This window comes from Mus musculus, chromosome 7, assembly GCF_000001635.26.
Source record: "Mus musculus strain C57BL/6J chromosome 7, GRCm38.p6 C57BL/6J".
NCBI classification, from domain to species: domain Eukaryota; kingdom Metazoa; phylum Chordata; class Mammalia; order Rodentia; family Muridae; genus Mus; species Mus musculus.
This window is the reverse complement of record NC_000073.6, coordinates 69955883-69969440: the sequence shown is the minus strand read 5'-3', so window position 1 is coordinate 69969440 and position 13558 is coordinate 69955883. Positions and strand designations below refer to the sequence as shown.

Genomic DNA, 13558 nt, shown 5'->3' with positions numbered 1-13558 from the left:
AATTCAGGCACTATATATTCAATGTCATGGGCATAGTTTTGCTTAACAAAATTCACCATTGAAGTGGATATTTTTTCCCCTAATGTGACAATCTTTTAAAGTAAAAACTCTTTTATTTTTTTTTAAGGTTCCTGTTGTAAAACTCATTTTGCCATCTTAATGAATCAAGAGTTGAATAATAACTCGAAGCGAATATACAGATACTGGACTTAGTGAAGTTTTTTTTTGTTTGTTTGGTTTTTTTTTTTTTTGAGCACCCACCATATATATTACCTTCATTGTTAGTTGCTAAAAGAGATAGAATTGTAAAAAATTAAGTCATTTCCCTAGGATCTTTCAAAGTGTTCAAGAATACCAGGCTGATAGAATTAAATACAAGAAGTCAACACTTTCTAACTTATTTACTACATACTGGCTTCTCAGTAAAATTCTAGAAGAGTGGTGATTGAGTTGAAATTAAACAGTAGATAATATTAAGAATGGACCCAAGATTGAGCACTGTAAAATGAAAAACAAACATGAATCAATGATGATCAATAATAGTTCATTCCATCCCCTAGTGTAAAAAATGTGGATTAAAGATTTTAGAAACAAATAAAAAGTAAATATGATTTTTCTAACAGAATGTTTAGTTTCTAAAGGTAATTGTGATGCATTGTAGAGAGGAAAGTGCTGAGCATCCTTCATCCTTTCAGACTTTTTTTCGTCTCATGGAAATACATGTCAAAAGAGGACATGACAAATAGGCTTTTGTCTTTTTAGTACACTAAGATAATTCTAGGCTATGTGTGCTTGGTCTTCAGAAGGCAAAGCTTTGTAGTGGGTTTGTTTTATTCATTTCTGTATGTTCTGTCCTGGGGCAGGGTAGGTACACAACAAAAATGATTGAGTAAACCCAGGCAGAAGAGTGTGTAAGAACACTACAAAGTCAAGGCTGCAGGATAGCAGACAGCCAGTTCCTTACTATAGAGGAAAACACTATTCCTTCCAATAAACATAACTTTTAAAACACAGAGTTTGGAGAAAATAGTACTAGTCCCATTCAAAACAATCAGATTATGGACCCATGAGTGTAAACTGTATGTTTGAAAGATATTTTTATTTTTATTTTATATGACTTGGTGTTTTTACTGAATGCATGTCTGTGTAAGGGTATCAAATCCCATGCAGCTGGAGTCAAGACAGTTGTTATCTGCCATGCGGGTGCTAGGAATTGAACCTGGGTCTGGGTCGTCTTTAAGAGCAGTCACTGTTCTTAACTTCTGAGCCATCTCTCCAGTCCCAAAATTATGTTTTAATTAAATGCTTAGTAAGGAGGTCTATGCTTTTGAGGTGTAACAGTTATATTTAAATATATGTGTTCATGAATTTCTCCATTTTGATGACAATTTGTTTAACGAAATCCTGCCCCTTCCCCCAAAACGCGGCTTCTTTAAGTGTGGAAAATTAAAAATAATGAGTATGTTTGTTTTGAATTTTATTCATTAGAAATATCTCTGCATAAGTAAACGTTAAATGTAAGCCTTAATTTTCAAAAATGTAGTCTGTCTGCATTGCTTAGCGATAGCCATGACTACATTTATTTAAGGAAAATGATGAAGTGAAGTGGAAAACTGTAGGGTTGAAAAAACCATTTGCAAGGGGCAGAAGGGGAAACAAAGCCTACAGCTTGATCTGCGTGAGGAAAAGAATGGAGGGTGTTCAGTGCTGGTGCCCCACACCTACCTATCTCCTGAGGACTGAGTGGGCGCGTGTTTGCCATTTGCTCCTAGTTATGTTCCAAAGACGAAAGCACCCACACATAGCAACTACTGCTAATGAGAGAGAGAGAGAGGAAAAAAAAAACAACCAGAGAAACTTTTAGTTGACTATCATAATCTTATGACTTCATTTTGGAAAAATGCATTTCTTTATATTACCATACGAATTTTTTTTTCAAACATGTAAGGGGAAAATATGTTAGTCTGCTTTGGAGGCAGGATGCACTTGGGTAAAGTAAATGGTAAAATATAGTCAATGATGCAAAATATTTTTGTAATTTTTACCTACTTGTGATTCAGAGGATGTATTTTTGGGGGAAGAGATTGATGAGTGTCTTGGTAGAGAGCTCAAATGTGTCAAAATCAAGGAGTTCTAGTCCACGAAAAGTGTACCAAAGAGTTTTCGTTCCTACCCACTGAATGCAGCGAGGACCCCAGGCCACAGACATCCGCTGAAATGTTTCAATCCAAGGACCTGTTTTTCTACCTGAGTACTTGTTTATTAAAATGAGGATATCCATTCAGCATATTCCATTGATTTACAAAAAAAATAATACTTGCTCCAATTAAGCCCATGGCAACTTCAAAAACTTCATTTCAAGGCTCTAAGTTTCCCATAAAGTTTTCTAGATATTTTCTCTCCTTCTCAAATGATGTGTTATGTGAGCCAAACAAGAAAGCTCCCATGAGCTTCTCCCACAGATATTAGCTAGTGGAAACAGCTCTCTGACCATTTTGGAGATACACACATAATGAAGATGTTACTTAAAATGTATGTGCATTTGGGATTTGCAAAGAAAAGTAATATGTAGCAATGATATCTTTGATCATGGAAAGAACTCAGACATATAGGCACTATGTCCGAGGTGGTTATAATCAGCCATTTTCTATTCCCAGTGCACAAATCATTTCATGCCTTCTACAACTCAAGCCCTGTTGTTGGGCTTCAAAAGCAATTTCAGCAGCAAAATAAGGTGCTTTTCTTCAATTTTCAAGCCATTTGTATGAGGTTAGTGTTGTTTACCCACCTGGTACACTGATATTTACATACGCCTTTAAAGAAAATTGGTAGGTATGATTTATGGAGTACTGTAAGAGCACAATTTTCCATGTAGTGCACCTAATCTGAAAGGGCGCATGCAAAGGTCACTCCGGCCATACAAATACCAAGTCTTCTCTTTGGAATAAGTTAGGATATTCATTTTTCTTGGAAAATGTCAGCAGTACCCTACTCCAGGGGTTAGTTTATGCAGATAAATGCGTAAGCCTTTAATCTTAGAGCAGAAATACTCTACACAAATGTAAAAGCACTCCATCGATCACTGTTAAGACCTGTAATTTGTTTTTATTTAAATCTCAAGCCAGGGTGGAGTGGGCAACAGGACCGTTAACGTGGTAGCTCACATATAAGCTGAGATCAAGGCACATAAACACATTTAGACTCTCAACCCAGGTGGCTGGCCTGTGGGGCAGCTGGAGCACACAGGACCCCTCGTCTGCTCTTCATGCTGTTTCTGCGCTTGCTCCTTTTGCAGCTAGAGGCTTCCTGCCCAGCCTCGTGCATGGGAAATCACCCAGTAAGATTCCTTTCCCACAGGCATTTTCTCTGGCCGTGGAAACCCACTTGTCAAAATCCCACTGAATAAAACATTATTACTTATCATTAACTTAAGGGCTCCCATCAAAGAGGAAGATCTAAGAAATATGTCTATTGTGAATTTATTTATTTTCTCCACGGACGAAGGAGGTACCTGCTTTTTCCAGTAATGAAGCATCTGCAATCTTAAGACGGACATTTTTAACTGACAGGAACAATGGCTTGTGGCCACTGTGTGTAATACTCAGTGGCACTTTACACACACTTGTCTTGTTTCCATGCTCTATAAAAGTCACCCGTGAAACTCAAAATTCACCCCAAATTATGATTATCTAAAAACACACAAAGATATCAAACTCAGGAGACATTTATGAAAGGCAAAACACAGTCCTAAAATATCGGTCATTATTTCTACAATGTGGGTAAAGAAGGGATTGCAAAGAGGCATGACTGTCTGTTTCCTCAGATGAAGTCTTACAAATAAAAATTGGTGTTTATGGAAGACGTCCAGATAGAAGTATACGATCCCTTGAGTTTGACCAAAAAGTTCACATTATTTGTGCTGTCTAAATAATATCAAAGTAAAAAAAAATTATAACAAGACATACAATAGATCTCTCTTAGAAGATGCAGACAGCAACGTGGGACACAATATATGATACTTGAAGCATATGTGTGTGTGTGTGCATGTGTGAATATATTTGTGTATATATGTGTGTACACTTTGTATATGTATGCATGGTATGTCTATGTGGACATATGTGTGTCTGTGTGTGTGTGTGTGTGTGTGTGTGTGTATTTTAGCTCCCCACATTGGCTTTAAAGATTTAAATGAGGCCAGCCATTTGTGCATATATATAGTATTAATTCTTCTAAGCTGCCTTAAATGTTTAACTTTAAATATCCTTATTTTAAAGTACCACTGCTTTGTTTAGCAACATAAGAAAATAATCAAGTGCCCATAGTAAAGAATCACTTATTCCCAGATGACAACATGCCAGGTGTTTGGTATGAGCATTGCCCTGAATCCAGAGACTGCAGTGCATTTTAGAACTGCTTCCTTCCCAAGTGCGAGCCTCAACACCTAATAAGCCACTAACCCTACATTCACAAACTTCTTTGCCTTCCATTTCTAGATTTGCTCCTAATTACCTCTTCAATTACTGGTGGCTGCATCCCTCCTGTTGCTCAGGCCAAGTGTCTGAGAGTCTTCCTCAATTTCATTTTTAGTTAGAAAACCAAGTCCATTGTTATTGATGTGTGTGTGTGGGAGGGTGTATATTCATGCCGTAATACACACATGGAGGTTGGAGGACAGCTCTGTAGAGTGGGTCTTCTCTTTCTACCTTCACGTTGGTTCCAATGACAGAACATGAGCCCTCAGGTTTGCATTACTGGGTGGCGAGCACCTGTATTTGTTGAACCATCTCATTGGGTATTGCTTCCTTTCTGATCCCCATACTCTATGCACCCATGTGTCTGTAAATCTGCTGGGTTTGGAATCCACTAGGACATGTTTTTACTGTCATTATGGTGGTCAGCCTGGTGCAAGTTCCTCGTTATGTGTCTGAAAAACTTCTAGATTCTTTGTGTTCCAACTGTAGGGTTAATCTTTCCATACTTACAAATTCAATGCAAGTGTTTCACCATTTGGCTTAAAATGCTTCAGTTGCTTCCACATTTTCTACGAGGCCCAACATTTGAGACCTCTTTGCTCTCTCCTCACCCAACCCCCACTTCACATCAGCCTCAGATTCTTTCTCTTCCACCCTTGTTCACTCTTCTTCAGTCACTTCATCTCCTAGAGTTATCCTGGACTCAGACTGGCTGTTCCTTTGCCCAGCTGGACTCCTCACGTCCTGGATGGCTTTCCTCACGCAGCCCCTCTCCATTTCCCTCTCACGCCCTTTGGCCTCTGTGCTGTGTTGGTTTCCTATCACTCTGAGTGGCTCTTTTATTCCCACGGCACTTACCCACCATCTGACATAGCTTATGTCTGACTTAACGTAGTTTACTGCCCGGTTCCCCTAGCGTAAGATAGAAATCCCTGAGAGCCATGATTGCTGCCTATTTTGTTTACTGCTTCATCCTTCATTCCTAGAAAAATGCTTAGCATGTATAGATCTTCAAAAATAAATATTTGGCAGTTGAAATTGACAAAGGCTTTTAGCTACTGTTTGATAGGCCAATAATCCTATAGCTGTATTCCTTTACTTAGTTTGTCCAAGAATGTATATGCTTTAGGCCTTGTACAACTGCTTCTGCAAATTAATATTTCTTCAGTGAAACTTAAGAATCATGAGGGAGGCTGGAGAACAGAAGTAACCTCCTATCTGGTCAGATTGAGTTTGCTAAGTCATGATGGATTGAATTAAGGGCTTGACCCTGCGTGAGAAAAGACCATAAGGGATGAGATCCTTAGAAAGGAAGTTCGAGTTCAAATTTCATCACCTCTACTTACACATTGTGTGGTCTTCAGTACACGGTGGGCTTTAAGATCTTCTTTCTCATTGGTGAAATGAAGCTGTGTGATAATCTCCACCCACAGACTTGTAGTGTAGATGACGCGCCAGGATGTCAGATTCTGCATCTACCACAGTTACCACTGAAATCGTATGGAGACCACATGGTTTCTTGCATGATATTTACCTTGGATACCCAAGCTACAGGCAACAGGCCTATGATGTCCACAGATGCAGCTGAATCCCATGGCCCGACTCTAACCATAGCCTTCACCCAGGGTCATCGTCATTTGGGGTAATAATAAAATTGCAGACATCACATACACATGGATCATTTTAAGTGCTGGAATTCAAAGCAAAAGACAAGTAAGGATTTTGTTGGCCTGCTCCAGCCCATCATGTTTCCATGGTGAATATCACTCATTGTTTATGCGCAGCCTCCATGCTGTAAATGGTTTGCACATGATACATGGTTACACATCAGAGTAGGAATAATATTTGGGGGCATATAAAATTAGATGAGATAGAAATTCCAAAGTCCACTGATAAACTTCTTCCAGACTCTAGCCACTTTGAGCCACTCATATTTACTCTATGGCTACATTTGTGCTATAGTATTGGAACAGAATAGTTAGGACAGAGAAGCTCTAGTTCACAAAGAGCAAATAAAATAAAATAAAATAAAATAAAATAAAATAAAATAAAACAAAATAAAATAAAATGTAAGTAAGTAAGTAAATAAATAAATCTTACTCCATAGAAGAAAATGTTGGTTGACTTCTGGTCTATGAGACTAGTACTTCAACTTACTAGTTGCTAAAATTTATTTTGTTCAATTGTATGAATAGAAAGAGAACTGATAAGATCCAGGTGCCTCCCCCAGGATGAACATGTTACAGTATCACAGCTATGTAACTTGCACCTGTATCAAGAGAGAGAGACTGCAGCACAAACTTGGGCCTTATCTCCGGATACTTCTTTCGATTCCTCTCCTGAGAAACATGAGAGGAAACATTGTATATCTCCTGAAAAGGAGGCCAACCTGGGGGGACTAGGAGTCTCAGCAGGTAAAGGCACTTGCCACCAAGCCCAGTGATCTGAGTCAGCCTCCAGGTTGCACATAGTAGGAGAGATCTGACTCTCTCAAGTTGTCCTACGGCTCTCAAAAGCACAATCCTCATAAGCTTACTTGACTGAATAATTAAAATGTAACAATAAAAAGGGAAAGGTCCTAATGAACTCGATGGCTTGCTTTACTCTGTCTCTAACTGGGCCACTGGGTCCCACATGGACACAGAATTTAGATGCATAGCAAATTATTTGCTAAAATTAATAATGGAGTTGGTTTTGCTCTTCAGAATTGTGGAGGGATGTGGATGCCTGCTACATTTATGGAAAATGGGTTTCCCTTGTTCGGACTTAGTGTTTCTTCTTTTCCTTCTAAAACCCCTACTAATTCACAGTTAGGATTTTTCTTGCCTTCTTTTCCAAAGCACCCTCCCATGATAATTCACAAAATTAGAAGAGTGCTTTAATTGTGAGATGAGAGTGGCAAAGAGAGAGTGCTGAAGGACTGCTTTGGGAAGGCATTGGGGAGTATCCGCATACTCCCAAAATTGACTTCATAACCCTTATTCTGCAACCCTCTCTTTCCTGCCCATTGGTAGAAATGCCAATAGACACAGCTATTGGGCCACAGCTGCAACATACACCCCAGTTCTTGATCAGGTGACCAAAACATCCATACCTGGTAATTGACAATGCTTACTGGCTTCTATTATGATCTCCCTACCATCCCGGTAACTGTCAGAAAAGATCAGACTTACATTTTCAGATCACCCTGAATAAGACCCTTGCTGAATAATGACAGCCATTTCACTGTGCTTCTAGTTTAACTGATGTGTAAGGGACAGACTTCTATTCCTCCATATGGCTGTATAAATTACATGGACTTGAATACAATGTTTCTCCTTATTTATACTTTTAAAAAATCTGCTTGTTGTCAGTTTTACTTTCATATATTAAAAATTTGTAGAACTGTAGATTATTTCCTAATACCTGACACAAATCATCCTGTTATATACCCATGTTCTGATGTCTGTCAGACATTGGTGTTCTTGGACACTGTCATTGTCTGTGTTGGGGAGTATATGATGAGTGAAGCCATTGAAATCCAGATGGTAAGTTTTCTGGTGTTTCTCAGTAGGTGATTGAAATTTTGGGAGCAAGTGATCTAGTTCTTGTTCAGGGTTGCCAGGCAAGAGAGATGCTAAGCAACCAGTTAGGTGATTATTAGGTGTGGTTTTCAGCTGACAGCATTCACCCTAGCCCCTCTCATCTTTGAACTTGACATTGTGGAATAGAGAGGGCTGTGTCCAGCTCTCCAACCTTCTGAGCTTCCAATGTTGCCACCAACCTGGTTGTTAGTACCTTTCCTCTATAACAGTGAGAAACATACAAGTTTTAAGAGAAAAGTGACTAGCTCCTAGCCAGGAAGCCTATTCTTTTTTATTCTGGCTCTAATACTTATGGCTTTGTGACTTTAGGCAAGTTTTAGGGCCTCTGTGAGTCTCATTTTCCTGGATTATAAAAGGGGATGATAATCATGTTTACTTTATGGCTCTTTGGTGTAGACTAAGTAAGGTAGGTCATACTAACAGCCATGAGGAACCATAGACTTTAGCTTGGAGGACATGCCTAATAATTGTCAGATTTTGTTCTTGCTGCTATGAGAATAAAGTCAGGTCAGTATTTGGGTTACAAGGCAAAGCAGTGCCATTTTTCCTCACATGTGACCACTTTTGAACTTAGAGTCCTTAAAGTCACAGGAAATAAGACATAATCTAAATGACAGTCATACTGACTTATTTAAGTGGGTGAAGCCGACTGCAACATGTGACTTGTCAACAAGCTTGTTCCGAGGCTAGATGTCCTAAGTCTTCAAGACTGATCCATGGAATTTTAGCATTCAGGCCAGCAGAAGTATTTGGTACACAAGCGTCCAGTCCAGTCTTGTGGGCAGTTCTAGGTGTTTAAAAAGGGCATCTGGCCATTTAGGAGTGACTATGAGTCATTGACTGGGAGAGCGAGGAGACTTATGTGATATGTCTTATACACGAGGGAGGTAGTAAGACTGTCCTCTGTAGGGTTAGGGACACAAAGCACAAAAAAGGAAGGATATTGATTTGCGGTGTGTAGCTTTAGAACTGCTAGACTTGATCAGGAAAGGTTTCAAAGAGAAAACTGGAAGCTCAAATTTTGAATTATTACTTGAACCAATGAGCTTGCGTCAGTAAAATTTCCCTCACTGCAAGAAGGCAATTCTACTTATTGGAAAGGCTGCGTTTCTGGGAGGTGTTTAAAGAGAATCTTCATAATGGGAGAGTTGGAATGGCTCCCTAAGCTGAATACTCAGATATATTTTCCTTAGGCAGGGGCAGGATTATCCTTGTGAGCTCAGCACGTTAAGCCTTTCTCCACTTTCTGGAGCATCTGCATTTACTCACTGGTTCTGAAATATAATCTTATATGTAAGCCCTATTAAAGAAGCAGCTACTCCACTGGGCAGGGTTATGGTATGAGAGGTGTTAAAAATTCATATTATCCCATCTAATAAAGAAGGAGAAAAAAAACCTTGTGTTTCTGAAAAGCAAAATGGGGAGGGGAGGGCTCATATGGAAATTCCAATCATTGAAAGTACAGTATGACAGCCACTTCACACTGTTGCCACACAGCCACCCAAAGCAGTGGAAACTGGATGAGATTCCAAGCAGGCGGTTAGTGTGCCACCGAAGCATGACCAACGCCTCAGCTAACACAAGCAACCACACGGCTGAGCATGTTAACATAATTTCCTATCATTTCTATTTGATGTGGAATGGATGGAAAATCTGGGATGCCAGCCATGATGTAGATTTTCAAAATTGATTAGCATTTTTCTTTGGGGGAGGGGAGGCACTGGAAACCATTTCTGTAGCATTTCAATCCTGAGTTAAAATTGATTAGTACTGTTGGAAAAGTGTGTACCAATCTGAGGCGTGCCAAGCGCAGACCCACGATAAGATAAAGGCTTGGGGTGGCCTATGAGATCCCTGGCACCAGGGCCACTCCAGTGAGCGAGATCTTGCAGGAGAGGGTGTAAATGGTTCGGTAAAGTTGTAGATTAGCTGTTAGTACGTGTCCAACACTCAGACTCTACTTGTGACAATGTGTAAAATGGGTTGCATGTCTGTAGGATAAAGGTTGTTCAGTCCTTTGTCATAACATTAATCACCGATAAAATCATTTTAGTTGTTAATGTGAAGCCACTGTATGAGTTTGTAGAAACTCCCTGGTAGGAATGTTCATGTCCACTTCCCTTAGATTTTGGTGATTCTGGAGTTGGCATGGTTAATGTTTTTACCCTTTTGATGGCAGTTTGGTAACTTCTTGATACCTTTTTTATTAGATTTCCAGAGGCATCCTCAGCCTGTAGAGCCAGTGTGTCCCTTCTCAGTTATCAAACACAGACAGAAAGTTAAGTGCGGTAGAGCAGGGTATGTGTCAGAAGAACGAGACCCTTCAAAGGTCGGCTTCTCTTGTTTGTCAGTAGTTGACATTTAAGCATTTGTTTCAGACAGTGCTGGTAATGCTTTTTTTTCTTTTTTCTTTTTGGTGGTGGTGTTGTTTTGCTTGTTTTGTTTTGAGATAGTCAAGAATTGTGTTGGTATTATTTTCATAGTGAGATGCTAACATGAAAATATAATAGTTCATGCCAGTACTTCAGAGTGCCTTTTGTCAGAACTGCAGGGCTTACAAGAGTTTGATGGATACCATGTTGTTATTCAGAGTCAGAGAGCTGCTAGGTTTTAAAGGATTGTTTATGAGGTGACATCTTTAAATGCTAATTAATGAAAACCTTTAGTGATTGTCAGTGTAGAGGCGATTTGTGGTTTCCCTCTGTTTTTCTCTGACAGCTTCACTGAACCAATTGTATCAACAGGAATCTGTCCATAGATGTAACAACTCTATCTTAAAAAAAATTAGTGTTATATGGGAAAACATCCTCTATGAAGTCTTATTTTCATCTTTGCGTTGTATGTTTCTGAAATTACACACATACACCCATACATACATATGTACATACATGTATCTATATATGTATATCTATGAGTCTCTCTCACATGTCTCTCTCTCTCAAATGGGCCTGTGTGTGGGGGTGATTACTTGAAGAGTTGCATTTTGTGGACTATTCTGTTGGATAATAAATGATTTCTTAAGACTCGTGTAGTAATTATGTCCATGGAAGTGCCACAAGGCAACAGCTTTTAGAAATTAAGCGAATGTGACATTGTTACTCTTTGGGGTGACAGTGGGGCATACGCTTAGACAGTAAGAATGAATAGGTATTTACACAAGGATGAGAACTATGTAGAGGCCCACACAGAGGCAATCAAAAACCAAGGACAGCATTCCAAGGTATCTTGCTTCCTTTGTTTAAAGGGATCTGGGGAGTGGTTGGGACAAGGTTGGTGGGGGTGAGAATGGGAAGAGGGGTGCGAACAGTTGCTTCTAATTCCCTCCATGCTGGCAGGCATCCTGATACCTCAGGAGAGCATAATGTCCTCATTGGTGAGCTGCAGGTAGACAGATGAAGTGAGCCCGTGCTTAGGTTAGGCAACTTTTTTTTCTCTAGTTCTTCCTGGCTCTCAGGACATGGAGACAAGCTTGCCAGAAAATCTGATCTAAATAAGAAATATGTGGCTGCTTTGTCACATGTGTGCCAGTAGGTGGCAGAGAGAAGAGAGGCTATGTCTATGCTCAGTGTTCTGACCCATGAACATATGATCGATTAGTAGCCTAACATTCCCTGAAAAAAAAAAGTGGGTCTGAGATGATCATTAGTTCAGCACAGTGCCAGCCCTAATAGCTCCCATAACCTGAGCCAGGAGCAAGCTGGAGACTAGAAGAACCCTGCCTGAGACTGAGATCTCTGGGTGGGAATGAGCCCGGGACAGATGACACTCAACACAGAGACACTCTGGGTGAAGAGTCTAAGATCACCATCGGATTGGTGCCATGAGACCTGGACTGGGAGCTAGCCTGAGACAACCACCAGGCCTGGGGCTAGGGGGTGGGGGCAGACCATGCAGGAGATGACTCCTGCCCGGTACCATAATGAACAACAGGAGGAACAGGGTGTAGCATCCCTCAGATCACTCCTGAGGCAACTCTAGACACTCAGAGACCTTGGGCACCACTGGGAGGAGCAAATAAGTAGTGGAGAAATGGAAGAGAAAGATATGAGAAGGATGTGAGCACAGTGAAGAGAGGCAGAACTGGGGACAGGAGGGGAGTGAACAATAGCCTGATATGCGTAGCCAGTGATGCCACCTGGAACCATGGTGGGGTCCGGACCTATGGTGCCTCTAGGATCTACATCTGAGTCTGTGGCCCTGTACCACCTAGAGTAAGGAGGATATCCCTGGTCTGGGCTGCTGCAGGAAACATCTTGATGTCTGAGGGCTAGGGGGCTGTATGGAACTGGCCTATCCCTCACCTTGCCATTGTGGGAGATCTGGCACTAATGGAATGAGAGCAAGAACTGGAGAGCTGTCTCCACCTCTAGCCAGCTGCAGCACATGGGAGAGCAGCCCATACACATTGAAGGAGTTGTAGGTGAGCGAGCATGGGAGAGCTGGCCCTACCACTAGTCTCTAATGCAGTGGTGCAGTGGCATGGACTAGGGGGAGATACCATCTTCCCCTCTCACTCCTCACAACCTGCGTCAGACCTGAGGCTTGGCTCAGGGGGTCACAAGAGCAGGAGAGCTGGCTCTGCCCCTTGCCTGCTGCAGCACAGTAGAACTATTCCTGGAAGTGGGTGCTGTGGGTGAGCCAGCCCCCGGGGCATGAGTGTGGAGAGCCAGCCTGCCTCTCATCTTTTGCATGGTGGCTCAGACAAGGGAGAGGTGGCCTTATTCCATTCCTCATCCCCCATCTTCTATGGCAGGCAGAAAAGCTGGCTTCTGGGGTCATGATAGTTGAAGAACTGGCCATGTCTCCCATTAGCTGCAACACTTGGCAAAGCAAACCCTGCACCTTGCCTGGGCAGCAGGCTAGAGCTGATCCTGGTAATGGGCGTAAGAAGAACCTGCAGGGTATCCAGCTCAGATACTCTCAAGACCAGGACCAGGGCTTTGAATTGCCCCATCCCAACATCTACTGCATTGATGAACTGCTGGAAAACATGAAGGGGCCAGCTGAAAACTACAGGACCTCCATGATGTGACAGGACAACAACAGGATATCTGAGAGGAGTCTTAGTGAGGTTCCAGTATTGATAGTGTAGCATAAGCCAGAGGCCATGGATCAGACCAATGACTCATCACAATGAACTTTTGAAAGCAAAGAAGTGTGGACAAAAGGGTACACTGTAGGACACACTGTGACATGTTACAGCTTCCACACTGAGATTATTTTCTAAGTTCAGGGGATGTTGCAAGGAAGGAGGGTGGTTATGAAGGGGGGATGATGAGTGGAATTGGCGTGCATAATATGAAATTCTCAAAGAAAAAAATTAGTCTTAAAGATTGTTATATATGCAGATCATTAAATTATAAAACTTTTGAAAGCCTAACTGGCATCATCTGTTCAGAAATTCTTAATGCCTATTCTCAATTTTATCTTATTTTTATTTTCATTCATTCTTTTCCTAGTATTTATGGGTTTTGAAACAGGGGACAGAAATACTGTGTACTC

At 41.0% G+C, this 13558-nt stretch overlaps 1 non-coding gene across 1 annotated transcript; it reads left to right on the top strand.

Moving 5' to 3' along the window:
* The first annotated feature begins 11536 nt into the window (after positions 1-11536).
* Gm24120 lies at positions 11537-11665 on the top strand. Its single transcript, XR_003947177.1, has one exon. It is a non-coding gene; the product is annotated as a small nucleolar RNA SNORA17 (small nucleolar RNA).
* The last annotated feature ends 1893 nt before the right edge of the window (positions 11666-13558 follow it).